Source organism: Berghia stephanieae, chromosome 6 (assembly GCF_034508935.2).
Source record: "Berghia stephanieae isolate SIO BIC M18660-M18661 chromosome 6, UCSD_Bste_1.3, whole genome shotgun sequence".
Lineage (NCBI taxonomy): Eukaryota > Metazoa > Mollusca > Gastropoda > Nudibranchia > Aeolidiidae > Berghia > Berghia stephanieae.
The window spans coordinates 4,939,029-4,966,528 of record NC_088365.1 but is presented as its reverse complement, the minus strand read 5'-3'; the positions used below and the strand labels follow the sequence as shown (position 1 = coordinate 4,966,528).

The 27,500-nt window shown below is 38.0% G+C and overlaps 2 protein-coding genes across 2 annotated transcripts in view; both read right to left on the bottom strand.

The window, feature by feature from the left end:
- Nucleotides 1-7,287, bottom strand: part of LOC144974374 (uncharacterized) — a 70,124-nt gene extending 62,837 nt beyond the window's left edge. Inside the window, exon 1 of the mRNA XM_078917210.1 lies at nt 6,798-7,287. The gene's annotated coding sequence lies outside the window, so the exon portion shown is untranslated. The remainder of the gene's footprint in view (nt 1-6,797) is intronic.
- The window catches only part of LOC144974376 (general transcription factor 3C polypeptide 1-like), a gene marked incomplete in the record, with an annotated part of 443,780 nt that overhangs the window by 261,349 nt on the left and 154,931 nt on the right, over nt 1-27,500 (bottom strand).

Genomic DNA, 27,500 nt, shown 5'->3' with positions numbered 1-27,500 from the left:
TTATTTTGTTAAAAAATGAGACACTAGAACGATACATTTGGTGACTGAGGGATATGTGTGTGTGTGTGTGTGTGTGTATGTGTGTGTGTTTTATTGTTTTGGTTTTTTGTTTGACTGCTGTTTTTTTTTTTTTTTGTTTTTTTTTTTTTTTTTTAAGGGGTAGGGGATGGGGGGTGGGGGTTTGATTGGTCAATGTAAAAATACTGGGAGTTAACAGAAGCTAAACTAGGGGTTAGGATGGAAAAGAACAGAATATTAGGGGCATGAGTCACTAAATAAGATGAGACCAGAAGGAAACAATAACAATAATGCGTGGTCACGTCCCAGTAATCCGAATTCCTTCAAGCCGGATGTCTCTAAAATATCAAACTACTGACTGAGATAGTTATCAATTTTCTTCTTTCTTTTTTTTGTTTTTTTTTTTTTTTTTTTTTTTTGTTGTTGGAAGGTCTTTTCCTTATATTTCTTTTATTTATTTATCTATGCACTTATTCATTCATTCATTCATTCATTCATTCATTCATTCATTCATTCATTCATTCATTCATTCATTCATTCATTCATTCATTCATTCATTCATTTAGTGGATATAGCGTTAGATTATAAAAGTCCAAGTTTTGTTTCATGCTTTTGATTCATTGGTTTGTTTGTTTTTTAAGTTTTTTTTGGGTTTTTTTTTTTTTTGTTAAATCTTTTTGCTTTTGTTTTGTTTTGTTTTTTGGGGGTTTTTATTCTTTCTTATTTTTTTGGCGGGGGTGATTTGGGGGGGGGGGGTTAAGATGTACGATTGCGTTAGGATATCAAAATAAATTCTTGTTATGCGCAGACAGACTCTCTGGCCATAGTTCGATAACAGAGAAACTTAATAAAAACCGGGGCAAATTCTGTCGCTTGCGTTACGCTACGGTTGTATCAGTTGTATCGACCATCAGCAATTAATTCCGCTGACAATCTCCCACTCGCTCTACTGACCATTGAAATTCAAATCCGCATTTATCTCCCTTTCTAAAATCCTGAATTCATTGGGGGGAATAAGTATGCAAATCAAATGCACAAATTTAGAGAGGGGGGGGGGATGAAAGAATGAAAGAAAGAAAGAAAGAAAGAAAGAAAAGAAGGGGGGGGCGACAGGGAAAACAACAAGAGAATGAAAAGAAGAAAAGAAAGAAGGGAAGGAAGGAAAGAAGGAAGAAAGACAAAGAGAGAAGGAGAGAGAGGAAGAGAGAGAGAGAGAGAGAGAGAGAAAGAGAGAGAGAGAGAGAAAGAGAGAGAGAAAGAGAGAGATGAGAGAAGAGAGAGAGAAGAGAGAAAGAGAGAGAAGAAGAAGAAGAGAGAAGAAGAAGAGAAGAAGAGAAGAAGAAGAAGAAGAAGAAGAAGAAGAAGAAGAAGAAGAAGAAGAAGAAGAAGAAGAAGAAGAAGAAGAAGAAGAAGAAGAAAGAAGAAAGAAAGAAAGAAAGAAAGAAAGAAAGAAAGAAAGAAAGAAAGAAAGAAAGACAGAAAGGAATAAAGAGTAAAAAGAAAGAAAGAAAGAAAAAAGAATGAAAGTACTTGCGAAAGACAGAAAAAAAAGAAAGTAAGAAAGAAAGACAGAAAGAAAGAAAGAAAGATGAAATGGTCGTAAATTTATCAGACTACCAAATGTGACCTTACACGCCAAACTGGTATCGTTATGGCAGAGAGGGGATCGGATGCCAGAACGTTAATTTCAGTTTAAAACGAACAGAAATAAAATGAAAATACGGGGTTTATGCCGATGTGTATTTAATTTTCAGGTCTGTTTTGTTTTGTTTTTAAGGGTTTTACGGCGCTTGCAACACATTAAGGTCATATCAGCGCCAGGAAAAGGGAAGAAAATGGGATAGTAAAAAGTTCTAGAATTACAATTAAAGCACCCTAGAGAAAGTAAGACAAAGGGGAACTGGGAACAAATAGGGATCAGATGTAGATTCCAAGAGCATACCATCAATATACTTAGTTTGAGATCACCTATAAGTCTCATCCGGACACAAGCACAAAATCCAACAAAGAGGAATACACTCAAATGCTTACATTATACGTTCAAAATAACAAATACAATAATACATAACAGAGAGATGACTTACAAGGAAAAAAGATCATCTCCCAAAACAATAACTATGCATTTGACTTTTCCCCTCCCAGCCAGGACTCCGCCAGGGCCAGGACAAAACCAAGTAATCTCATTCCAAGACAAAGACAGAAAGCATGTTGGAAAATAGATATAAGGGGATAGAAGACACAGTATGTACCTCCCTGCCCACTATGGGAGGTCAGGAACCCCGCCCAGATACAGAGGGATAGAAGACACAGTATGTACCTCCCTGCCCACTATAGGAGGTCAGGAACCCCACCCAGTTACAAGGGGATAGAAGACACAGTATGTACCTCCCTGCCCACTATGGGAGGTCGGGAACCCCACCCAGAATTTTCAGGTCTGATAACTAAAAATTTTGATGGGTATAAATAATGACGAAATGGGTATACTCCAGCGGCGTCTATAAAGTAATGATGTCCTAGCGACGTGGACATACATATATGCAGGTCTGACATCCGAACCCGCTTACGGGCCTAGTTAAACATTGTTGTAATGGACAATATTTTGCGTCGTTGTGTGTGTGTGTGTGTGTGTGTGTTTATTTTTTTTTTTGTTTTTTTTTGTTTTGTTTTAGAGATTTCCATTACAACAATGAGCCCATAAGGATTTGGGTTATCAGACCTACAAAAAAGTGCACATCGTCTCCTAGGTATACTCCAAAACAAACGAAGGCAAAATTTTGTCCATAACAGCATACTTAAATCAAGCCCATTTTACTTTGGACTGTTTTTGTTTTGTTTTTCATCTAGCTCTACTTTTTGGACTACGGCCGCACTTAACTCACTCAACCCTAACACCGACTATATCCGTAGTTTACCATGGTCACTTTTACCGCATCCCTCCATTAATTACATTTTTCTGAGGTAAATTACATGCGTTGTATCAAAGCTAATGTTTTTCATTATTACATGTTAATGATAGTTGAATAAAAATATCTATGTACATGCTCATTTCTAATACATTTCTTCCAATTTTGAAAAGTAGCAAAAAAATCTCTAGGATTGAGTGAATTAATTTCATCACTCTGTGATTTCATTAACCTACAGAAAAGAAGCCTTGACCGATTGACTTTTGACAGGGGAAGTAACTAAAAAAAATAACAAAACTGTACTATGGTCTTTTTTCCGTCTTCAGTTTATAGCGTTTTGTTTTGTTTTTTCAACTCGCTCCAGTTTTGGACTACGACCGTTTTTAATTTCATTAACCTACGGAAAACAAGCCTCAAGTAGTGTTGACTTTTCAAAAGGGGAAGGAACTTTAAAAAATTAACAAAACTGGACTACGGTCGGTATTTTTTTTGGGTTTTTTTTTTTGGGGGGGGGGGGCGGGGGGGGGGTTGTTTTTGTTTTATATATATATATATATATATATATATATATATATATATATATATATATATATATATATATATATATATATATATATATATATATATATATATATATATATATATATCCCACTGGATAAACATAATATACAAGGTTTACTCAATATTTCATAACGTTTGAGAATCAACCACATTATCAGCATCAATTAAAATCACTCCGACAGAGTAACGATTGGAGAAGTTGGCTCGGAATTATCTCCCTCTAAAAATCCGGGACCCGTGTGCAAAATAAATAAATAAATAAATGTATGCAAATTTAATGCAAAAACAATAGTCGACAATAATTCAACAAACTAAATGACATGAATAATGGAATACGCTTCAACAGTCGTGACGTCACTTCCCTCGTAATGACGCATAGTTACTTAGTAACAGGCTCTAAACTATCGGCACAATGGCGGACGGTCTTATGAAATATTTCTCCGACGAGCATAAAAGTGTATCCAGAGGAGAAAAACATAAATATGATCATATTTTGACTTTTACACATTCTGATCACATGATATATGAAAAGTTCTAGCCAGCTTGAAGAATTAAAGTACCGATTTTCTTTGTTTGGAACCACGCAGCTCGCCGTTGCTGGGCGACGTGACATCATAATATTGAATCCAATTGGAATGAGAGGGGGATGGAGGGGGGGGGGGCAGGAGAGTGAGTTGGGAGGGTGTCAAAGCCGTTCAGGATGGAATTCATCACCTAGCAAGCAATTGCTAATGTCCGTTTCACGCTAAAGAATCCGGGATTAAACTCCGGCTCCATGGGCCTTGCGGCTTTGAAGGACACCTTCTTTTTTATCAAGGGATGGTCTAGCATTTCATCCAATCCAAATCATAGCTGAACTCTTCAAGGTCTCAAAATCCGTTAATTAACTCACTCAACCCTAACGCCGACTATGTCCATAGTTCACCCGGGGTTACTTTTTTACCCCTTCCCTATTAATTACACTTTTTTCTGAGACAAATTATTGGCGTATCTAGTATCAAAGCTAATGTTTTTCATTTTTACAAGTTAATGATAGTTGAATAAAACTATCCATTCACATGCTCATTTTTAATACATTTCTTCCAATTTTGAAATGTAGCCAAAAATCTCTAGGATTGAGTGAGTTAAAATCATTAAATCCAACTGTCACGGTCACTTTTGCGGTTACTTTTCCAAATAAATCCCGAAGCTCAAAGCCCATAATAAGCTCTGATCATCATAATATAAATTGATGTAAAAGTTCCTAGCCTGTATATTCATAATACAATATTATTAAAACCAAGATTATTTTGACAACATAATTTCGTTAATATTACTTATCTGTTCCGATTTAGCTATGTCATGTTATTTTTTGTTTTTGTTTGGTTGTTTGTTTGTTTTGTTTGTTTGATTGTTGCTTTGTTTTACGTCGCTAATTCGTTTTTTATTTCTTTTTTTTTTATTTGTTGTTTTGTTTATTAATTATTTGGTTTTGGTATTATTATTGATATTGATATTATAATATAATATCTAATGGTTGTCGCCGTCTTTTTTTGTTTGTTTGGTCTTTTTTTTTTTTTAATTTTTTTTTTTTTTTTGGTGGGTTTTTTTCCCCTTTTAGGTTCTTTTTCTTTTAAAATAGGGGTGTACGGTAGTAAACTAATTGGGATTATATCTCTGACCAGATGCACCTAATATTTTTTTTTTAACGTGAGCTTTTATATAGCGCATTATCCACTGAACATGCTCAAAGCGCTTTACAAAGGGTCCCTGAACAACAGCGACTCGTAACATAGTATAGAATGACACATGACGCCTGCTAGGCGATATTACAATTATTTTTTCCGACTGAGACAACGCTGTTAACGGCCAGGTACTCATTTTACACCTGAGTATGGTGAGAGAATGTGAGTAAAGAGCCTTCTCAAAGAACTCAACTATGCGCCGAGCTAGGCTCGAACCCAGGACCTTCCGATCCGAAAGCGAGTGTCATACCTGAAGACCATATAGCCGCACAATAATACACGAAAGCTTAAACGTATCAAAGCCTAGATGCTGTATAGATCCTTTAACAAGACTAGAAAGCTTTCAAGAATTTGTAAAGTATAAACTCGAATATTAGGTCCTGTGACAAAATTGTCAGGCTTATCTTTAGAAAACAGAGATAATCTCTCGTCGTTACTGAGATAATCTCTAATCTAATCGTTACAAAACTGAGATAATCTCTTTCTTCTTTGCTCTTCAACCAGCTAACCGCCGTACTCTGGAAAAACACGTATTTAAACATTTGGTAACAAATTATAAATAATATTAAAAAAAAAAAAAAACTCGCTGAAGGAAATCCTCGGGATTTGCCCCAAGTTTGAAAGTTGTTTGTTTGTTTGTTTTTTTGTTTTTTTTTTTGTTTTTTTTTTTGTTTTTTTTGTTTTTTGTTTTTTTTGTTTTTAAAAAAAAGTTTTATTGGGTTTTCTTTTCTAATTTGTTGTTTTGTTTGTTGCTGTTGTTGTTGTTTTTTGTTTTTTGTCGTTGTTGTTGTTATTTTTTCTCCAAAATTAGGGTCATTTAAATCGATCGATATAAGGACGAGTTTTCTGGTCATAATCTTCAATACGAGTCTTTCCAAAGTACACGGATAAAGTAATTGGTTAACTCACTCAATCCTAGAGATTTTTGCTACTTTTCAAAATTGGAATAAAACTACTAAAAATGAGCATGTGCATAGAAAGTTTTATTTAACTACCATTAACATGTAAAGACTAAATACATTAGCTTTGATACTACGCCTATAATTTGTCTCATAAAAATGTAATAAAATAGGCATGGGTATAAGTAACCCCGGGTATGCTACGGATATCGTCGGTGTTAGGGTTGAGGGAGTTAAAGAAGTCAATATCATTTTTTTTTTTTAAACATTTTTTAAAAACCCAAAAAAATAAATAGTCTAATTGCAATCAAGTCATTCCGACATAATACTAGAATGTGGCGACAGGCCACAAAATATTATGCGGCTATGTGGTCTTGTGGTATGAAAATCGCTTTCGGATCGGAAGGTCCGGGGATTCGAGCCTCGCTCGGCGCATAGTTGAGTCCTTGGAGAAGGCTCTTTACTCGCATTCTCTCACCGTACTCAGGTGTAAAAAGAGTACCTGGCCGTTAACAGCGTTGTCTGTCCGAAAAAAATTGTAACATCGTCTAACAGGGTGGCATGACCCGTCCTACATGTTAAATCTTGCTGTTGACCAGGGATCCCTTGTAAAGGGCTTTGAGCACGTCTTAGTGGATATTGCTCTATATAAAAGCTCAATTTTTTTTTTTAATATTGAAAGGAATACTTACTATCCCAGTCGATGGAAAAGACATCACGTGACCACAGTTTGAATAGAAATCTTCCATCTCCGTCATCTCCATCATCGACCAATCATATTCATTCCTGGTGGTGACGTCGTCATCATCGGACGACAGGGGGGAACACGACAAGGGGAGATAAATGAGTGTCATTCTTGTCCACTAATTTCATCGTTCTCGTCCCCATCATCGGGACTGGTAATCTAATTTCGCCTACAATGTGGGACGCGAAGAAGGGACGAAGAAGAAAAGAGTCCCATATAGGCCTATGGTATAGTTGATAGATAACTGCCAAGCTGAAGCGATGATGGCACTGTGTTCATTCAATGATGATGATGATGATGACGGAGATGGTGGTGATGATTTGATTATCAATAACGATGGTGTATATTGACAAACGATAGCCATGAAGGAAAGCCTGCTCAAAGACGAGGGCACTTACTTTCAAACTATAGGCTCACTGTAATATATATATAGTCTTCTAAAGCCTCTCTCTCTCTCTCTCTCTCTCTCTCTCTCTCTCTCTCTCTATCTATCTATCTATATCTCTCTCTTTCTTTCTCGTCCTTCCTCCCTCCATCTCCATTGTGTATGTTGTCGAATGATAGCCATTCAAAGACATTGCACTTACTTTCAAACTATAGGATAACTGTAATATCTATTGTCTTATCCTCCTTCTGAGCTTCTCTCTCTCTCTCTCTCTCTCTCTCTCTCTCTCTCTCTATATATATATATATATATATATATATATATATATATATATATATATATCTCTCTCTCTCTCTCTATATATATATATATATATATATATATATATATATATATATATATATCTTTCTTTCTTTCTCGTCCTTCCTCCCTCCATCTCCATTGTGTAAATTGTCGAAAGATAGCCATGAAGGAACACCTGTTCAAAGACAAGGCACTTTCAAACTATAGGATCACTGTAATAACTATAGTCTTATCCTCCTTCTGAGCCTCTCTCTCTCTCTCTCTCTCTCTCTCTCTCTCTCTCTCTCTTTCTCTCTCTCTCTCTCTCTCTCTCTCTCTGTGTCTCTCTCGTGGTGGTGGAGGAGGAGGGAAGAGGAGGGTTGGAAGGTGTAAATTCTCTACGCTTCAAAAGCTGCGCTTGACACTCGCTCGATAACTACATTAAACGCTTAGCCAATCTTCCCCCAAAAGGTAATTACATCTTTCACTGGATGATTCTGCTTCTTCGAAAATCTTCCCAATTCTCAACAACACAACGCATCGGAGCATTAATTTGTATCGAGAAAATCTCTTTTTAGCCTCAGTTCCAATTGCTTTTGTCTTTCTATTTTCATTCTCCCGAAGTCTCCCATGTTTCCTCTGGATTTAATCAATTCGGGCCACACAGGTCATCAATTCAAACATGCTTTTTCCCTTGACACAAACCGAACAGTATTCAGCGTCGTTTTGTTCACTGTAGCAGCTGCCTTTATCTTGCCACCAAAACCTGGCTAGTCGTGTTAAAAGATGCTCTAAAGTTGTGCCCACTAATTCCATTCCAGATCCAAAAACTGCAATTTAACGCCCGAATTCTTTTAAAAGTGAGCATGCGCGAATCGTGTTTCTATGTACACCCACCCACAATCCTCCAAACATTTCTCAAAATTCTCAAAAATAAATTCCAACGTACGTCGTTTCTGAGCATGCGCGTAACGTACCAATCACTCATTTCCTCTTCCGCCTTGTACTAAAAATGGCTGCTGTGATCAGTTAGCAGTTGGCAGTCGAAGGGGGTAGTTTGATACTGATGGTAGTTGAGGTAATTGTGGTCTGCTCAAATTCTTCTCAAGGGGTTTTTAGGACATGCCACAATCCATCGGGCCTGTCAGCCATGCTGCCAAATGTGCTCCGTCTCCTGGAATAATGACGAAGAAAGAGGACACCGTAGTAAAGAAAGTTGATCGATGGCGTCGGTTAGGGGAGAGAGAGAGAGAGAGAGAGAGAGAGAGAGAGAGAGAGAGAGAGAGAGAGAGAGAGAGAGAGAGAGTCGTATTCTTAGTGGCTATGGAGAAAGAAAGAAAATGAGAGAATAATAACTATATAAAAAGAAAGAAAATTCTATTACAAATACTACAGCTTCTACTACAATAATTATCGCTACCATTGCTGCTGTTATTGCTACTACTACTACTACTACTACTACTACTACTACTACTACTACTACTACTACTACTACTACTACTACTACTACTACTACTACTACTACTACCTACTATGCCCTACTACTACTAGAGAAACACGACCCCCCAAATAAACTCATCCAGGACTGGGGATTGAACCTTAGACCTCTTGGTCACTGATCAGACAAGCTATCAATACACCTCAAAGATTATCCGATAGTGGCAACAATCATATTTATTCTTCGTCCACGTCTTTTTTTGTCTTTTCGTGCTCAACGCTTGATTGCAATGGTGCCGAAACTCGACGGAAGTTCATTTATACACACTTATACATGACAAAGTTTCGTTCATTATAATGTTTTAAATCATGAAACCATTTGTGACCCACCGTATCGAAGCGGTATTATGTCGGGATCCACTCGGTAAGGGAAATTGAATTCATAGCCACAAATATCCAACTTGGGTTTAATTTCTGTACGTTCTGGTTAAAGAACGTATAAAGACTATTTCTTGCTTTGCAAAATCGTCTAAAGTCCAATTTCTCATCATTCTATCTCTAAATTCACTTTTTGGGGTCTGAATCATGCCGACATAATACCGTTTTGAGACGGAGGGTCACATTTTTACTCCTTAAATTTTCCTTATAATCTAACAACCCTTCTAAGACAGAGGCCAGGACAATGTAACAGTAACATTCCCCTTGGGTTAGGACCAGTGACATCTATAAATAGACTTTGGTTATGACCCTTTGGATTTGACGGATGTAAATGCAATGAAGCCTGGGATTTACTTGGGTCTCGTTGTATCTGGGTTAAACGTTTAGAGATTGTTAGAAGATGGGGAGGGGGGAGGGGGAAGCAAGACAAGGTGATGATGATGGAGGAGGGGAGGGGGAGGAGGAAGAGTAGGAGGAAAATGAGGAAGAGGAGGAGGAGGGAGAGGAAGAGATGGAAGGTAGGGTTAGGCTTTGCGTTTTCAGGAGAAGGAGAAGGAGGGAAGGGTTAGGATTCGGGTTGTTAGGAGGAGGAGGAGGAGGGAGAGGAGGGGGAGGAAGAGAAGGAGGGAAGGGTACGGCTTATGGTTGTTGGGAGGAAGAGGCGGATGAGGAAGGAGGAGGAGGAAGAGGAGGAAGAAGAGGAGGAGGAGGAAAAGGAGAAGGAAAATGAGGAGAAGGAGAAGGAGGAGGAGCGGAAGCAGGAGGAGGAGGATGAAGAAGAGACTAGGAGACGTAGTCGGTAGCCGGGTGGGTCAGAGTGATTGTGGAAGATTCTGATCCCGACGATGTGTCCTTGGGTAAAGCACTTAACACGCATTTTTATTGTCCAACTCGTCAAAAGGAGTGAATGAGTACCTGTCTATAGGCAGTTATGGATATTGTAAGTAAGAGTAGTAGAATAAAAAGGACGCTTAACAGGCGACTGGTACTGTATGAAATGAAAAAAGGTTCAATACGGTCTACTGGAGGAATTAATGAAACGTTGTGACGCGCATTTATTTTTTAAAAAGAGCTTTTATATAGCGCAATATCCATCAAATGTGCTCAAAGCGCTTTACAAGGGGTCCCTGGTCAAAAGCAACATTTAATAAGTAGGACGGGACAAGACGCCAGTTAGGCGATATTACAATTTTTCGGACAAAGACAACACTGTTAACGGCCAGGTACTCATTTTACATGGTGAGAGAATGTGAGTAAAGAGCCTTTTCCAAGGACTCACATATGAGCCGAGCGCGAGGCTCGAACCCAGGACCTTTCGATCCGAAAGCGAGTGTCATACCACTAGACCACATAGCCGCACATTGAGCATGGTAAATCCGTGGAAATGTGCTATATAATAATAAATGTTCAATCAAGATTATAGCTAACGGCATAATATATATCTAATCGGCGTCATTTTGGATATACGGCGTTTCCATCTGAAAAGCTATGAATACGTATTGACATAACATGTACGCTAACGTCGGAGGTGTTAGCTCTGCAATCTCCCTGGATGATACCATAGGGTTTTTAAATATGGATGAACCAAAGTGGCGGGAAGGTGGTGGTGGGGGGGGGGGAAGAGGAGAGGAGGGGGTGAGGGTGGGGGGGGGGGGGGGATATTGGAGACGGATATTTACCCACAGAAGGGATCGGATAAATCGTGTGACAATGACGGATCAAAATGGTCTCATGTCTGAAATTTGCTAGATCGAGAAAAGGGCGAATTTTTAAGCACGTGTTCGGAATTTAGACAACTTTTAAGAAATAAATCTCATTCTCCTAAATAAGGTCATTTTTTAGAAAACTTAAATTTTATATGTTAAGTTTAAAATCTAGTTTTAAGTACCGGGTCCTTGAAAATGTATTACCGTTTGGAGACGATTGTTTACATATTATGTGGGATGATAAAGCACAAAGTGGCATGCAACTATTATATATCGTCATGTAAATCCAATGGTAGACGAAAAAAAGAAATAGAAAAAATATAAAGATAAAAGAGGAAAAGTGATGGTAATGATGATGATGATGATGATGATGATGATGATGATGATGATGATGATGATGATGATGAATTATAATAATAAATAGATGAATAAATAATTGGGTTTTGCATTACGTTATAATATTCATATTCTAGCGATGCCATGAGTGATGAGGTGTATTCGGTGTTGTTTCAGCGTGTCGAATTTTGGAGCAAGTCTGAGACGGTTGGGTTGGGTTGGGTTGCGCTGAGAGTTGTGTGTGTTAAGGTGTGAGAGTGGGTGGGTGTGCATGAAATTATGTAATTGGTCCCAAACTTAATGATAATAACAGCACTATCAACAACAGAAATAACAACAACAGCATCAGCAACAACAACAACAACAACAAGGGCCACGTCTCTGTTGTCTATATATGCTGTGCGCTTGGGTAAGAAACTCACAACAATGCCATCCGGAAATATAATGGACCAACACACAAAACTATGCTTAACCTTAAAGGTTTATAGTGAGAATTACTCATAAACATGGATTTTAAAAAAAATAAGAAAGACCTGCGTGACGTCAATTTCGTTCTATCTATACAAAGCGCGACGGTCGAAAACTGATGTCACGTCACCCAGCAACGGCGAGCAGCCTGGTTCGAAACAAAGAAAATCGGTACTTTTTATTCTTCATGCTGGCTAGACCTTTTCATATGTCATGTGATCAGAATGTATAAAAGTCAAACATGATCAGATTTATAATGTTTTTTCTCCTCTGGATACACTTTTAAGCTCGTCGGAGAAATATTGCATAAGGGCGTCCGCCATTGTACCGATAGTTTAGAGCCAGTTACTGAGTTACCATGCGTCATTACGAGGGAAGTGACGTCATGACTGTTGAAGCCTATTAATCATAAATGTGTATGGCAAAAAACAATAACAAGGACTCGAGTGACGTCAACTCCGTTCTATCTATAGTCTGGTTCATACAGTTTAGTGAGAATTACTCATAAACGTGGATGGCAAAAAAAAACAATATCAAAGACCAGAGTGACGTCAACTTCATAAAATCTATAATACTCTTCCACATTCGTAACGTCACTTCCCTCGTAATGACGCATGGTAACTTAGTAACTGGCTCTAAACTATCGGAACAATGGCGGACGCCCTTATGAAATATTTCTCCGACAAGCATAAAAGCGTATCCAGAAAAAGAAAAAAAAACAAACATTATAAATCTGATCATGTTTTGACTTTTACACATTCTGATCACAAGACATATGAAAAGTTCTAGCCAGCATGAAGAATAAAAAGTACAGATTTTCTTTGTTCAGAACCACGATGGCCGTCGTTGCTGGGCGACGTGACATTAGACTATTGAATCCAATGTGTGCTGTCATCTCTTAATCGTGCCCAATGCTGGTTTGGTTGGCTCGTAACTAAGGGACATAATCTGTGATAAACGCCTCGAAACTTTCCTTTTTATGTTATAATACCTTTTGTGGATAACCATCAATAGATGTAATTACCTTTTGTTTCTCACAAATTACCATTTGTTTATGCACGGGTGTGTACATGTGTGACACTCTCTCTCTCTCTCTCTCTCTCTCTCTCTCTCTTTCTCTCTTTCTCTCTCTCTCTCTCACTTTCTCTCTCACACTCTCTCTCTCACTCTCTCTCTCACTCTCTCTCTCACTCTCTCTCACTTTCTCTCTCACTCTCTCTCTCTCACTCTCTCTCACTCCTCTCACTTCTCCTCACTCTCTCTCTCACTTTCTCTCTCACTCTCTCTCTCTCTCTCTCTCACTCTCTCATTCTCTCTCACTCTCTCACTCTCTCACTCCTCTCACTTTCTCTCTCACTCTCCTCTCTCACTCTCTATCTCACTCCTCTCACTCTCTCTCACTCTCTCTCACTTTCTCTCTCACTCTCTCTCTCACTCTCTCTCTCACTCTCTCACTCTCTCTCACTTTCTCTCTCACTCTCTCTCTCACTTCTCTCTCACTTCTCTCTCTCTCTCTCTCACTCTCTCTCTCACTCTCTCTCTCACTCTCTCTCTACTCTTCTCTCTCACTCTCTCTCCTCTCTCTCTCTTCACTTCTCTCTCACTCTCTCTCTCACCTCTCTCTCCTACTCTCTCTCACTCTCTCTCACTCTCTCTTCACTCTCTCTCACTCTCTCTCACTCTCTCTCTACTCTCTCTCACTCCTCTCTTCTCTCTCTCTCACTCTCTCCTCTCTCTCACTCTCTTTCTCTCTCTCTCACTCTCTCTCTCTCACTCTCTCTCTCACACACTCTCTCTCTCTCTCTCTCTGTGTGTGTGTGTGTGTGTGTGTGTGTGTTATCAACGGCGGAAGCAGAAAAAATGTGTAAGTGTGGGAAAATGTGCGGCTATGTGGTCTTGTGGTATATATGACACTAGCTTTCGGATCGGAAGGTCCTGGGTTTGAGCCTAGCTCGGCGCATAGTAGAGTCATTGGATAGGGCTCTTTTTCCACATTCTCTCACCATACTCATGTGTAAATGAGTCCCTAACCGTTAACAGCTTTGTCTCTATCGGAAAAAAAAATTGTAATATCGCCCAACAGGCGCCACGTCTCGTTCTACATGTTACGTGTTGCTGTTAGTCAGGGACCCTTTGTAAAACGATTTGAGCACGTTTAGTAGATTTTGCCCTATATAAAAGCTCAACTTATAATTATTACGTCTACATACGCTTTGCGAGGTCTTCGGCATAAAGGGTTATAGATAGAACGAAGATGACGTCACTCAGGGCTTTGTTATTGTTTTTTTGCCATCCGAGGTTATGAGTAATTAATTATTAAACTGTATTAACCAGACTATAAACGTTCATGATTACACATATTTTTGTGTGTTGGTCCGTTATACTTCCGGATGGCAATGTTGTGAACTTCTTAGCCAAGCGCATACTATCTATAGAAATGGTCTTCTTATTTATCTATTTATTTATTTATTAAAGCACTCTAGGGAGCCATGGCTTGAACGCTTACCGCCAATCCGTCCTAATATTATTAGGTCACAATGACATAAAGCCGCTCTCCACTGTTGGATAACGTCTCCCCTATTTGTTATTATGTTTATGTGTTTATCCTTATTGATTCATGTATTTATTATTTATCCTCTTTCCCCGCTCAGTCACGCAAAGCCTATTGGAAAGACTTAATTGTCTCTATCCATAGAATAGTTGTGACATAACATGACTCAATCGACTCCCCCGACAACTGCAGTCTTTTTGTCCTCTAAGCCTGGTTTTAACTGTCTAAAGGTATCTTCTCATGAGGAGCGTTTTTTTGTTTTTTGTTTAAATTACGCGCGTTTAACTATCGCGATTGGTATGATACATGATGGGCGCTTCAGTAACTTTCCTGTGTGCAGTTTCCTGTGTGCAGTACGACTAGACTATACGATCTTTTGCGTGAACATGTACACAGTGAACACACGCACACACACACACATATATATATATATATATATATATATATATATATATATATATATATATATATATACAGCGGATCTGTACGTGCGGAAATCGCGCGTTAAAAATACGCTGCACGGGGAAACCGACGCTAAGAGATACACACAGTGGCAATTAAGGATGCTCTTGCGCTGACGAAGGGTCTTTGCCCGAAATGTTAATTCATATTCTGGCATTGTTCTAAATATGTGGAAATCCATTCGTAATTAATCCTTTGGGTATTCCTCTTGTGTTGTAATCAACAGCTTTCCAGAATGAGAACAGACATTGCTGGCGTTACTCAATCACCTCTTTCGCACATTCTAAAAGTGCACCGCCGAACTCTAGAGGGGGAAAAAACAACACATAATATTTAAAAATTTGGCCAGAAAACTCTTTCTTCAAACATCCATCTGATTAAAATGACTCCTCATCTTGTCAAAAGCTCTCGAACCTGGGACTTCAAGGGACTTTTCAAGAACGACCCAGGTATGAAAGTTTTTTGACAAGAAGAATCTCATCAAATCGATCGATGTTTGAAGGTCGAGTTTTCTGGCCAAAAACAAAAAATTAAAACGGCGGGTATTCAGTGTCCGGCAGTTACAATGTTACGAAATTTGGCTCAAGGTTTGTTGTGACGATGCTACCCGGCGGGTTCGCGACGGTGCACGAATGCGGACCGGACTTTGCTGATTGGGTCGATCGTCATAACATAGTAGTGTGAGAACCATAAGAGGCTGCTGCTGCCTCAGGGTGATAAACCTAATAGTGCACCACTGCTGTGCCGTACTCTGGGGAAGTCCCAGGTATGAGAGTTTTTGTCAAGATGAGGGTCATTTAAATCGATCGATATTTGAAGAGACGAGTTTTCTGGCCAAATTTTTAAAAATGGATTTTTTTCCCCAGAGTACGGCAGTGCTGTCCGGTGCTGTCTGTGCGTCTGCTTGACACCTTTTTTTTTTCACGTGTGCTCCTATTTTACATCATAACAAGACAAGCTGAGCATTTTGAACTTGAGCATATATCCAATTAATGCTATACGTGTAGGTAAAATACTCACAACATCCGCCAGCCGGGCAACACGCACCAACACGGAAAACGATGTTTAATCTTAAACGTTTATAGATCTAGTCTGATTGATAGAATTTGATGAGAACTAATCGTTGAAATGGTTGTCTAAAAACAATAATAAAGAGCTGAGTGACGTCAACTTCGTTCCTTCTTTAGTGCAATATCCACTAAAACTTTTTCCAAGGACACAACAATGTGATGTTCAAAGCGGGACTCGTGTGCCTAAAGTGACCTACAAAGTGAAAAGTGTTCATGATTTTCGAAAAAAAATCTAACATCATAATAGGTCATGTTGTTCAGCTTGGCACATGGGTATGCTGACAACTTTCATAAACAAAGCAGCGTGTTTGCATAATTCAATTATTAAGAAATGTCCAATCATTCGACAATAACAAATCATGTGATTGATGACCCGATTAGACGAAAACCTGAATATAGATCGCTCTCATTGAGTTTGTATTCAAAAAGATAAGAACTGGTCAAGCTTTTAGCTCTTCCTTTGCTTGTTAATTTGTATGTTTGCTTGTTTGTGTGTGTGTGTGTGTGTGTGTGTGTGTGTGTTGTGTGTGTGTGATTGTGTGTGTGAAGGAGAGAGAGAGAGAGAGAGAGAGAGAGAGAAGGGGGAGGGGGGGGGGGGTAAGAGAGATTTTCCTTTGTTAATTTGTATGTTTGCTTGTTTGTGTGTGAGTGTGTGTGTGTGTGTCTGTGTGTGTGTGTGTGTGTGTGTGAAGAGCTTGCAAGATTTTAAGATCTAATCGTTGAAGACAGGATGATCGTCGGATCGGTGATTATCTGTGCATAAGTTTGTCTGTTTGTTTGTCTGTTTGCTTGTTTGTTTGTTTGAAAAGCTTGCCAACTTTCCAGATCGAATCAGCTGAAGGGAGATGGAGTAGAAGATGATCGAACTCGTGGATTTACAAAGTACATTGGTTTGTTTGTTTGTTTGTTTGTTTATTTGCTTGTTTCATTATTCGTGTGTTGGTTTGTTTGTTTGTTTGTTTGTTTATGTGTTTCCTTGTTTCATTATTCGTGTACTGGTTTGTTTGTTTGTTTGTTTGTTTGTTTGTTTGTTTGCTTGTTTCATTATTCGTGTACTGGTTTGTTTGTTTGTTTGTTTATTTGTTTATTTATTTGCTTGTTTCATTATTTGTGTATTGGTTTGTTTGTTTGTTTGTTTGTTTGCTTGTTTCATTATTCGTGTATTGGTTTGTTTGTTTGTTTGTTTGTTTGTTTGTATGCTTGTTTCATTATTCGTGTATTGGTTTGTTTGTTTGTTTGTTTGTTTGTTTGTTTGTTTGTTTGCTTGTTTCATTATTCGTGTATTGGTTTGTTTGTTTGTTTCATTATTCGTGTATTGGTTTGTTTGTTTGTTTGTTTGTTTGTTTGTTTGTTTGCTTGTTTCATTATTCGTGTATTGGTTTGTTGGTTTGTTTGTTTGTTTGTTTGTAAAATGTTTGTTTGAGATCGGATGGATCCGTTGAAGGGAGAGAAAATATGATTGATCTAAGGTGTTTCTATGTGTTTTTAATTGTATTTGTTTGTTTGTGTGTTCGAGATGCCAATATCATATGAATTGACGGAAGACGAGGACGGCGAACGTGTGTGTTTATGTGTGTGCTTTTAGTTACTTGTTTGGTTGTCTGTGTGTTCGAGATGCCAATATCATATGAGTTGACGGAAGAGGACGACCGAGCTTGTGTTTCTGTGTGATTTTAGTTACTTGTTTGTTTGTTTGTTTGTTTGTCTGTATGTTCGAGATTCCAAGTTCATAAAAAATTGTTGAGCTTTTATATAGCGCAATATCCACTAGACGTGCGCAAAGCGCTTTACAAGGGGTCCATGACGAGCAGCAATACGTAACATGTAGGACGCGACGAGACATGACGCCTGTTAGGCGATGTTAAAATTTTCTCCCGACTGAGACAACGCTGTTAACAGCCAGGTACTCATTTTACACCTGAGTACGGTGAGAGGTTGTGAGTAAAGAGCCTTTTTCCAAGGACTCAACTATGCGCCGAGCGAGGCTCGAACCCGTTCCGATCAGAAAGCGAGTGTCTTACCACAAGAGCACATGATAGCCGCACATCTCAACTTTGCATCGCCCTGCCTCATCGGTACTCCAACCAAGAACCTATAGATAGTATGCGCTTGGCTAAGAAGCTCATAACATTGCCATCCGAAAGTATAACGGACCAACACACAAAACTGTGTGTATCCATGAACGTTTATAGTCGGGTTAATACAGTTCAGTGAGCATTACTCATAAACGCGGATGGCAAAAAAAAAAAGCAATAACAAAGACCTGAGTGACGTCATCTGCGAACTATTTATAGGTCAGAGGTGAGAGTGTCGAATCACTCCAGACAGTGAAGGGCCTTTACTCTCTTGGGGAAAACCAATTTGTTGTTGTTTTTGTATTGTTTGCTTGTTTGTTTTTTTCTTTTCGTTTGATTTTTTTTCTGTTTTTGTTTTTGTTCTCTTTTTTCTTTCCTTTTTAAAAAATATATAATGTTAGTCAGTAGTAGTCCTTCAGAGACATTCGTTAAGGCCCGTGGAGCCGAGATTTGTCCCGGTTTCTATAGCGTCAAACGGATTACAGCAATTATTTGCCAACTTTTGGATAGGTAGGAGGCAGGTTAGGCGATCAAAGCCATCCACCACCATCCAATTCATTCATACTGCAACCACCATTGAGTATAGACGATACAAGTTATTTTTCATTATATTTTATTTGTTTTCCACGTTTATTTATGTATTGTTGTGCTGACGAAGGGTTTGTACCCGAAACGTCCATTGTCTGTTTTGTTCCCATACGAAGCCTTTCCATTTCACTCTTTCGTTAGTATTTTACGATCACCGGCTTCAGGCAGCCCCTACCGCTTTCTACCAAAGAATCAGTGCTAGAGGGGGGGGGGGGGGGGGGGGGTGTGGAGTAGCTGTAGCTGGCAGAAAAGGCACGCGCAAACCAAGGAAGTCCTGGATAGGAAATATCGAGAGGAGGCAACAACTGGCATGCGGCTATGTGGTCTTGTGGTATGAATCGGAAGGTCCAGGGTTCGAGCCTCGCGCTCGGCGGATAGTTAAGTCCTTGGAGAAGGCTCTTTACTTACATTCTCTCACCGTACTCAGGTGTAAAATGAGTACCTGGCCGTTAACAGCGAAAAATTGTAATATCGCCTAACAGGCGTCATGTCCCGTCCTACATTAAATGTTACTGTTGACCAGGGACCCCTTGTAAAGCGCTTTGAGCACATTTAGTGGATATTGCGCTATATAAAGCTCAATGTATTTTTTGTTTTTTAATTTTAACTGGCAAAACGATAATCGACTGCTCGGGTAATGGCCTTGAGCGTGAAGAATGGCGTTCCATGACATTCAACATCCCTAGGGAGACGGAACTCCGGTAAGGTAAGGTAAGGTAATGGCCCTTGAGCGTGAAGAATGGCGTTCCATGACATCCAACCTCTGTATGGAGACGGAACTCCGGGTAAGGTAAGGTAATGGCCCTTGAGCTTGAAGATTGGCGTTCCATCTATGACAGTCAACTTCTGTATGGAGACGGAACTCCGGTAAGGTAAGGTAATCGAACCCAGCCTGTAAAGGGTTAACTGTAATTATGTAAAGAACTGTCTGGCGTGAGACAAAAGAATAAACAAATATGGCGTCTCATGGAAGGACAAGACTCGAAAACACTGAATCAAAGTCAATAGATGGAAATGTAACCACTCCCCCTCCCTTTCCCCCCCCCCCCCCCCCCCCCCCCCGCCAAAAAAAAAAAATAAAATAAAATAAATAAATAAATAAAAATAAAACAAAGCAAACCAAAACAAAAACAAAACATAAAATAAAATAACAATAAAACAAACCCATCGTACTCTGGAACAAAACAATTTAAATAATTGACCAGAAAACCCATCATTTAAATAGGCTTCAACAGTCGTGACGTCACTTCCCTCGTCCATAACAACTTAGTAACTGGTTCTAAACTATCAGAACAATGGCGGACGCCCTTATGAAATACTTCTCCAAATTATGAGCATAAACGTGTATCCAGAGGAAAAAACACATTATAAACCTGATCATGTTTTGACTTTTATACTTTCTGATCACATGACGTGTGAAAAAGTTCTAGCCAGCATAAAGAATAAAAAGAAACCGATTTGTTTGTTTAGAACCAAGCAACTCGCTGCTGGGCGGACGTGACATCAGAATATTGAATCCTATTAACCAATGATTTAAATGAATCCCACCAAAAAACAAAACAAGACAAAAAACAAAAACAAAAAAACCCTCAAACCTGGGACGTCGTAAGGTCTTCACGGAAATCCCAGAAATGATTTTTTTTTTTTTCCAAGATGAAAGTCATTTAAATCGATCACTATTTGAAGGACGAGTTTTCTGGCCTAAATTTTTTTAAGACGTGTTTTTCCAGAGTACGACATAAATATTATGTTATACATAACAACGGTTATAAAGATTATAAAGCAAACACTGTCCTTAGAATGGACTGTGTGTGTGTGTGTTTGTGTGTGTGAGTGTGTGTGTGTGTTTGTGTGTGTGTTTGTGTGTGTGTGTTTGTGTGTGTGTTTGTGTGTGTGTGTGTTTGTGTGTGTGTGTGTTTGTGTGTGTGTGTTTGTGTGTGTGTGTGTTTGTGTGTGTGTGAGTGTGAAAGGATACAACAACAAACAATAGAGTCTTTGATATAGTAGTAGATAATATCTTCTGATATATCAAAGACAATATTATTTAACATGTTGTTTTACCACTGCGTGGGTGAGAGAGAGAGAGAGAGAGAGAGCGAGAGAGAGAGAGAGAGAGAGAGAGAGAGAGCGAGAGAGAGAGAGAGAGAGCGGGGAAGGGAAAGGGGAGGGGGTGGGGTGGCAGGTTAGATGTTTGTTGTTAAGAGTTTTACGGCGCTAGCAACAATGTATATCATATTTCCTTTTCTTGTTTACCCGAAGAAGGCCAAAGACCGAGACGTCGTTTACTTTGTTGTTTTTTAAAATCTTTTTTGAGAGTCATTTTTACTCCCTTTATTTTACTAAACATTTTATTGACTCATTTAAGCATCTCTAGATTTTGGTAAAGCAATTATAGCTTTTGAAAGTGTCGACAAAGTGTGGATTAAAGTAGGACAGAAACAAACAATGAGCTTCTTCATCGGACCTGAGACCCATCGCCTTGAAACGGCATTCAAACAAATCTTCTTTTTTTTTTTTTTCAAGTGATCTTATATTAAATGTGACTTATTAATTTATATCCCTTTCAGAACAGTATAACGTCTATCGATTTCAATCAACGCACACAGATTTGCAGGTCTGATTGTCTAGTAATTATGGGCTTCATTTAACATTGTTGTAATGGGCAATATTTAGCGTTGGTCGATAGTAAGTATTTGCATTACAATAAAGACGCCATGACAATTTGGGTTATCAAACCTGGAAATAAGTACACGTCTCCTTCAGTAAAACATATTATTACAAACTGTTATCCACTAAATTAATGTGATCAAATGGCTTTACAAGGGGTCACAGGCCAACAGCAACACTTAGCATGTAGGATGGGGCATGACGCATGTTCGGCGAGATATTATAATTTTTTTTTCGGAAAGAGACAACGCTGTCAATGACCAGCTACTCATTTCATACCTAATTTTACAGTGAGAGAATGTGAGTAAAGAGTCTTTTCCAAGGATTCGACTATGCGTCGAGCAAGACTCGTACCCAGGACCTTCCGATCCGAAAGCGAGTGTTATACCATTAGACCACATAGCCTCACATTATCACTCTCGAGAGTACAAAGACGCGTTATCCGCTGGATGATGATGATGATGATGATGATGATGATGATGATGATGATGATGATGATGATGATGATGATAATAATAATAATAATAATAATAACAATAATAATAATAATAATAATAATAATAATAATAATAATAATAATAATAATAATAATAATAATAATAATAATAATAATAATAATAATAATAATAACAATAATAATAATAATAACAATAATAATAATAATAATAATAATAATAATAATAATCATCATCATCATCATCATAATAATAATAATAATAATAATAATCATCATCATAATAATAATAATAATAATAATAATAATAATAATAATAATAATAATAATAATAATGATAATGATAATAATAATAATAATAATAATAATAATAATAATAATAATAACAATAATAATAATAATAATAATAATAATAATAATAATAATAATCATCATCATCATAATAATAATAATAATAATAATAATAATAATCATCATAATAATAATAATAATAATAATAATAATAATAATAATAATAATAATAATAATAATAATAAATATATCGTTATTGTCCTCAAAATAGTGGCAATTTGTCATTCGGTTACAAATTTATAACAAAATAATATATTGACATAGACACACTCACACGACATATGCACACTAGTAACATCGTAGTCATGGTCACTATCATCGGCATCAACATCATCATCATCATCATCACCATGACAACAACCTTCCTAATATTTCCGTTACAATCCTTCACTTTCACCATTCCCCTATAACACCATCACCATCCTCATGACACTGACTTGGATACCATTGGCACCACGAGATCACTTAAATTGCTTTATTGGCAAGTCGTCAAAAACAATCTAGGCTGTTTGCCCTTTACAAATACCATCATGCTAAAATTTTTTTAAAAATCTATTAACACCAATCCACAACTGTAACTGTCAAACACGCAGACATAGCACCCGTACCGCCCACTCCTATACACACATGTACAATCAACAGATCAAACACAGAGCCGATTCCCACGGACACCGCAGGGAAATGGAACAATCTGCGAGAAGAAAGAGTGACAGCACCTAGTCATGAACAATTCCTGGCCGCTCTGAGCGCATACACCACGGCGCAGCGCTTGTCGCCAGGATTATGGCGTTAGCTGCCCGTAAGAAGAGGAAGAAGAAGAAGAAGAAGAAGAAGAAGAAGAAGAAGAAGAAGAAGAAGAAGAAGAAGAAGAAGAAGAAGAAGAAGAAGAAGAACATATGTAGTCATTCAGAGACATAAGCCACACGAAGCCGGGGTTTTTCGCGGTTTCTAAAGCGCGAAACGGATAACATCAATTGCTGCTACCATTTTTTAGAGAACGCTAGTCTATCACAAAGTACTTTCCACCACCAGATCAAACACACTCCTTATGGATCACAGCCTTGACATTGATTGGTGGGAGTGCTTGGGGGAGAAGCTGCCAGGCTTCTCCACCAGCAAGCGGAGACATTGGGTGGCATGGGTGGCAGCGAACCGACTCCGGTCGAGAACCTGCCTCTAGCCAGATCTACCAGACCCGGCTACTTAATCTCTGCTGGGTGGAAAGGGGGAGGGGGGGGGGGGGGCAGAAAAAAAAAACACAAAAAATTCGACTGCACCCGGGATCGATCTCGGTCTCTTTACTTGTGAAGCGAGTGCTCTACCAACTGAGTAACGGGACCATCGTGAGAAGCGAATACTCGAGCAAATCTTAGGTACCGGGGAACCCCCCTCCCCTCCCCACCAACCCCCCCCCCCCCCCGCCGCCTTTCTCCAGTTTGTAGACAAGATTCCAGACGCATTAGCATCCTTCTACCGTTCAAAACAAGATTGCGAAAGGCGTATCAATTTATTTTGTGAGACCAATGTATGATTGGACTCACTATTCTCATTCTCCAATCCCGATTCTGCCTATAACTCTGGAGCAACAAAAAAAAAAAAACAAACAAACAAAAAAAAAAACAAAGAAACAACCATATTCTAAAATTTGGCCAGAAAACTCGTCCTTCAAATATCGATCGATTTAAATGACCTTCATTTTTGGCAACAACAAAAACACCTCTCTAACCTGGGACTTTGCGAAGTCTTCGTCCAGTCCCAGGTTTGAGAGTTGTTGTTCTTTGTTGTTGTTGCCAAGATGAGGGTCATTTAAATCGATCGGTATTTGAAGGACGACTTTTCTGGCCAAATTTTAAAATAAGAGTTTTTCCAGAGTACGGCAATTTTTTTTGGTTTTAAGACCGTATAGATGGCAGAATCCTTTTAAATCCAATTTTCATAAGTGGCTTTCATAATAATAATATCTAGATACGTGTATATACGTGTGTGTCTGCTTGTTCTATTGTGTGTTCGTCGTAATATTATTGTTTGCTTGTTTGTTTACTTGTCTGTTAGATAATACGTATGTCGTGGTTTGTTTTATTGTTATTGTTGTTGTTGTTGTCGTCGTCGTTGTTCTTGGATCAATTGATGCAATGCGTTTATGTTAAATACTCACAACATCCGGCGGCCGGATATATTACGTGCAAATACACAAAACTATGGGTAATCTTGAACGAGAGAGATAGACAGGAAGAGAGAGAGAGAGAGAGAGAGAGAGAGAGAGAGAGAGAGAGAGAGAGAGAGAGAGAATGGGGACAAACAAGCGGAAGATAGAGATGGGTGGAGAAATGAGAGTGAGAGAGAGAAAGAGGGGAGAGAGATAGGAGAGAGAGAGAGAATGAGAAAAATAGCTAGAGACAGAAGATAGATAGATAGATAGATAGATAGATAGATAGATAGATAGATAGATAGATAGATAGATAGATAGATAGATAGATAGATAGATAGATAGATAGATAGATAGATAGATAGATAGATAGATAGATAGATAGATAGATAGATAGATAGATAGATACACAGAGAAAGGAAGAGAAAGAGAGAGAGAGAGAGAGCGAGAGAGAGAGAGAGAGAGAGAGAGAGAGAGAGAGAGAGAGAGAGAGAGAGAGCGTCTAAATGCTCCAAGATTTATTTAAATAAGGAACAGAACGGACCATCCAAGTCTCGGAATTCCGACAATTGAAATCAACCGGGTGTCCACTCGCTAAAAGCATCCCGACTGCATTTACCTGCTTGCTTCCGTGTAAAAATGCCATTAATTCCGAGTATATATATATGTGACCATTTGCTTCAAAACGGTATTAAGTCGGGATGATTAAGATGTTGAAAATTGAATTTGTAGCTAGCCAGAAATATCGGTCTTGTGTTGAGATTGTATGTTTTATTGATGAGAATGGATGCCATATTTTAGGGTGCTAATGCCAACAATTTATATTTTACACCAGTTTAACATTTAATTCGGCTTTGAAGCATATGGTTCGTTCCAACATAATACCGTTTTAGACGATGGGTCACATATTATTATCTCTATCAGACTTTGGTTGTTCGTTTACAGTTTGCAAACTTAGCTCGAACGCTAGATACACCAAAACTATCAGATGTGAACATCAAACTATTTTATTTCCGAGACGTTTTGTTAAACTAGAACATTGATATAGCCAAATATCTACTAAATATGCTCAAAGCGCTTTACAAGGGATCCTTGACCAATAACAGCAACACGTAACATAGAGAACGAGACATGACGCCGGTTAGGCGATATTACACATCGGTGGAAGTTTAGCGCTATAAAATGAATTATTACTTCTATCTTCATTATCATCATCATCATCATCATCATCATCATCATCATCATCATCATCATCATCATCATCATCATCATCATCATCATCATCATCATCATCATAATAATAATAATAATAATAATAATAATAATAATAATAATAATAATAATAATAATAATAATAATAATAATAATAATACTAATTATAATAATATTGATATTAATAATAATAATAATTATTAATATAATATAATAATTAATATTAATTTTAATATTATAAAACTCACTCATCTCAATCAAGACATTTGTTTTAACTTGACTTAGATTTTTATTTTTAGGGTAAGAAGTAACGAGAAGGCACAAAGTTGACGTCATTCAGAACTTTGTTACTATTTTTAGACAGCCTGTTAGTGATTATTTCTCCCAAAATTATATGAATCAAACTATAGATAGAACGAAGTTGACGTCACTAAGGTCATTGTTATTGTTTGTTTTTTTTTTTTTTGTGTTTTTTTTTTGCCATCCACGTTTATGAGTACTTCTCACTAAACTGTATTATCCAGACTATAAAAGTTCATGGTTACACAGGATTTTGTGTGTTGGTCCGTTACACTTCCGGATGGCAATGTTGTGAACTTCTTAACCAAGCGCATACTATCTATAGACGTTAAAGGATACATACAGCACTGCGTGTTGCTATAGATAGTATGCAGATGACGTAACTCAGGCCTTTGTTATTGTTTTTGCCATCCGCGTTTGTGAGTTGTTCTCACTAAACTGTATTAACCAGACTATAAAAGTTCATGGCTACACAGAGTTTGTGTGTTGGTCCGTTATACTTCCGGATGGCAATGTTGTGAACTCCTTGGCCAAGCGCATTCTATCTATATTTAATTTGGCCGACGATTGTTGTGAGCATTTTACCTAAAGGCATAGATAGCACCAATACTCAGAAGCATCACGATGTATGTACAGCTGTATACCCTATCGAGAGGATTCAGTCACATATTGACGATAGGCGTTTAGGTGAAATACTCACAACATCCGCCAGCCGGATATGACGTACCGAAACACAAAACTATGCGTGTCACCTTGACCGTTTATAGTCTGGATTGATAGAATTTAGAGAGAACTGATTATTAAAATGGCTGTCTATAAACAGTAACAAAGCGCTGAGCGACGTCAAATTCGTTCCTTCTATAGATAGTATGCACTTGGCTAAGAAGCTCAAAATATTGCCATCCGGAAGTATAACGGACCAACACAACAAACTGTGTGTAACCATGAACGTTTATAGTCTGGTTCGAACAGTTTAGTGAGAAGTATTCATAAACGTGGTTGGCAAAAAAAAAAAAAAACCCAAATAAAAAAAAAAAAAAAAAAAAAAAAAACACAAAGACCTGAGTGACGTCAACTTCGTTCCTTCTATACTCTGCCTGAACACAGCTCTACCCACAGCTGCATTGCACAATTATATTTTTATAATACCCACTTGATCCACCTCGAGGTAATCAATACCTTTTAGAGGCGGCAGGTAACAAATTGACATTATGTAAGTGCACGGGAAAAAAAGAATTCCTTCCTCCTCGCAGACGATATTTTAATACATACATAATGTCATTAATAAAAACAAAATAATATAATATTATTATTAAAAAGCCACTTCCTCCTTTTGTTCTTGTGATGTTGGGAAAATCTTAATGGCGTTATTAAGTATTTTAGGATAAAGGCACTCTAAATAAAATCGGAGAAAAGAAAAGAAGAGGAAAATAAACGAGAAACAGAAGAGAAATTAAATTAATATTTTACCCCATGCCTAGTTATTACATTTTTCTGAGACAAATTATAGGCGTGGTATCAAAGCTAATGTTTTTAGTTTTTACATGTTGATGGTAGTTGAATAAAACTATCTATGTGTACATGTTCATTTTAAATACATTTTCTCGGATTTTGAAAAAGTAGCAAAAATCTCCAGGCAGGATTGAGTGAGTTAAAGCAGAGAGAGATATCAATGCTGAAAATTCAGTTTATTGTTGTTTTTTTAAAAGATTGAATTTTGGT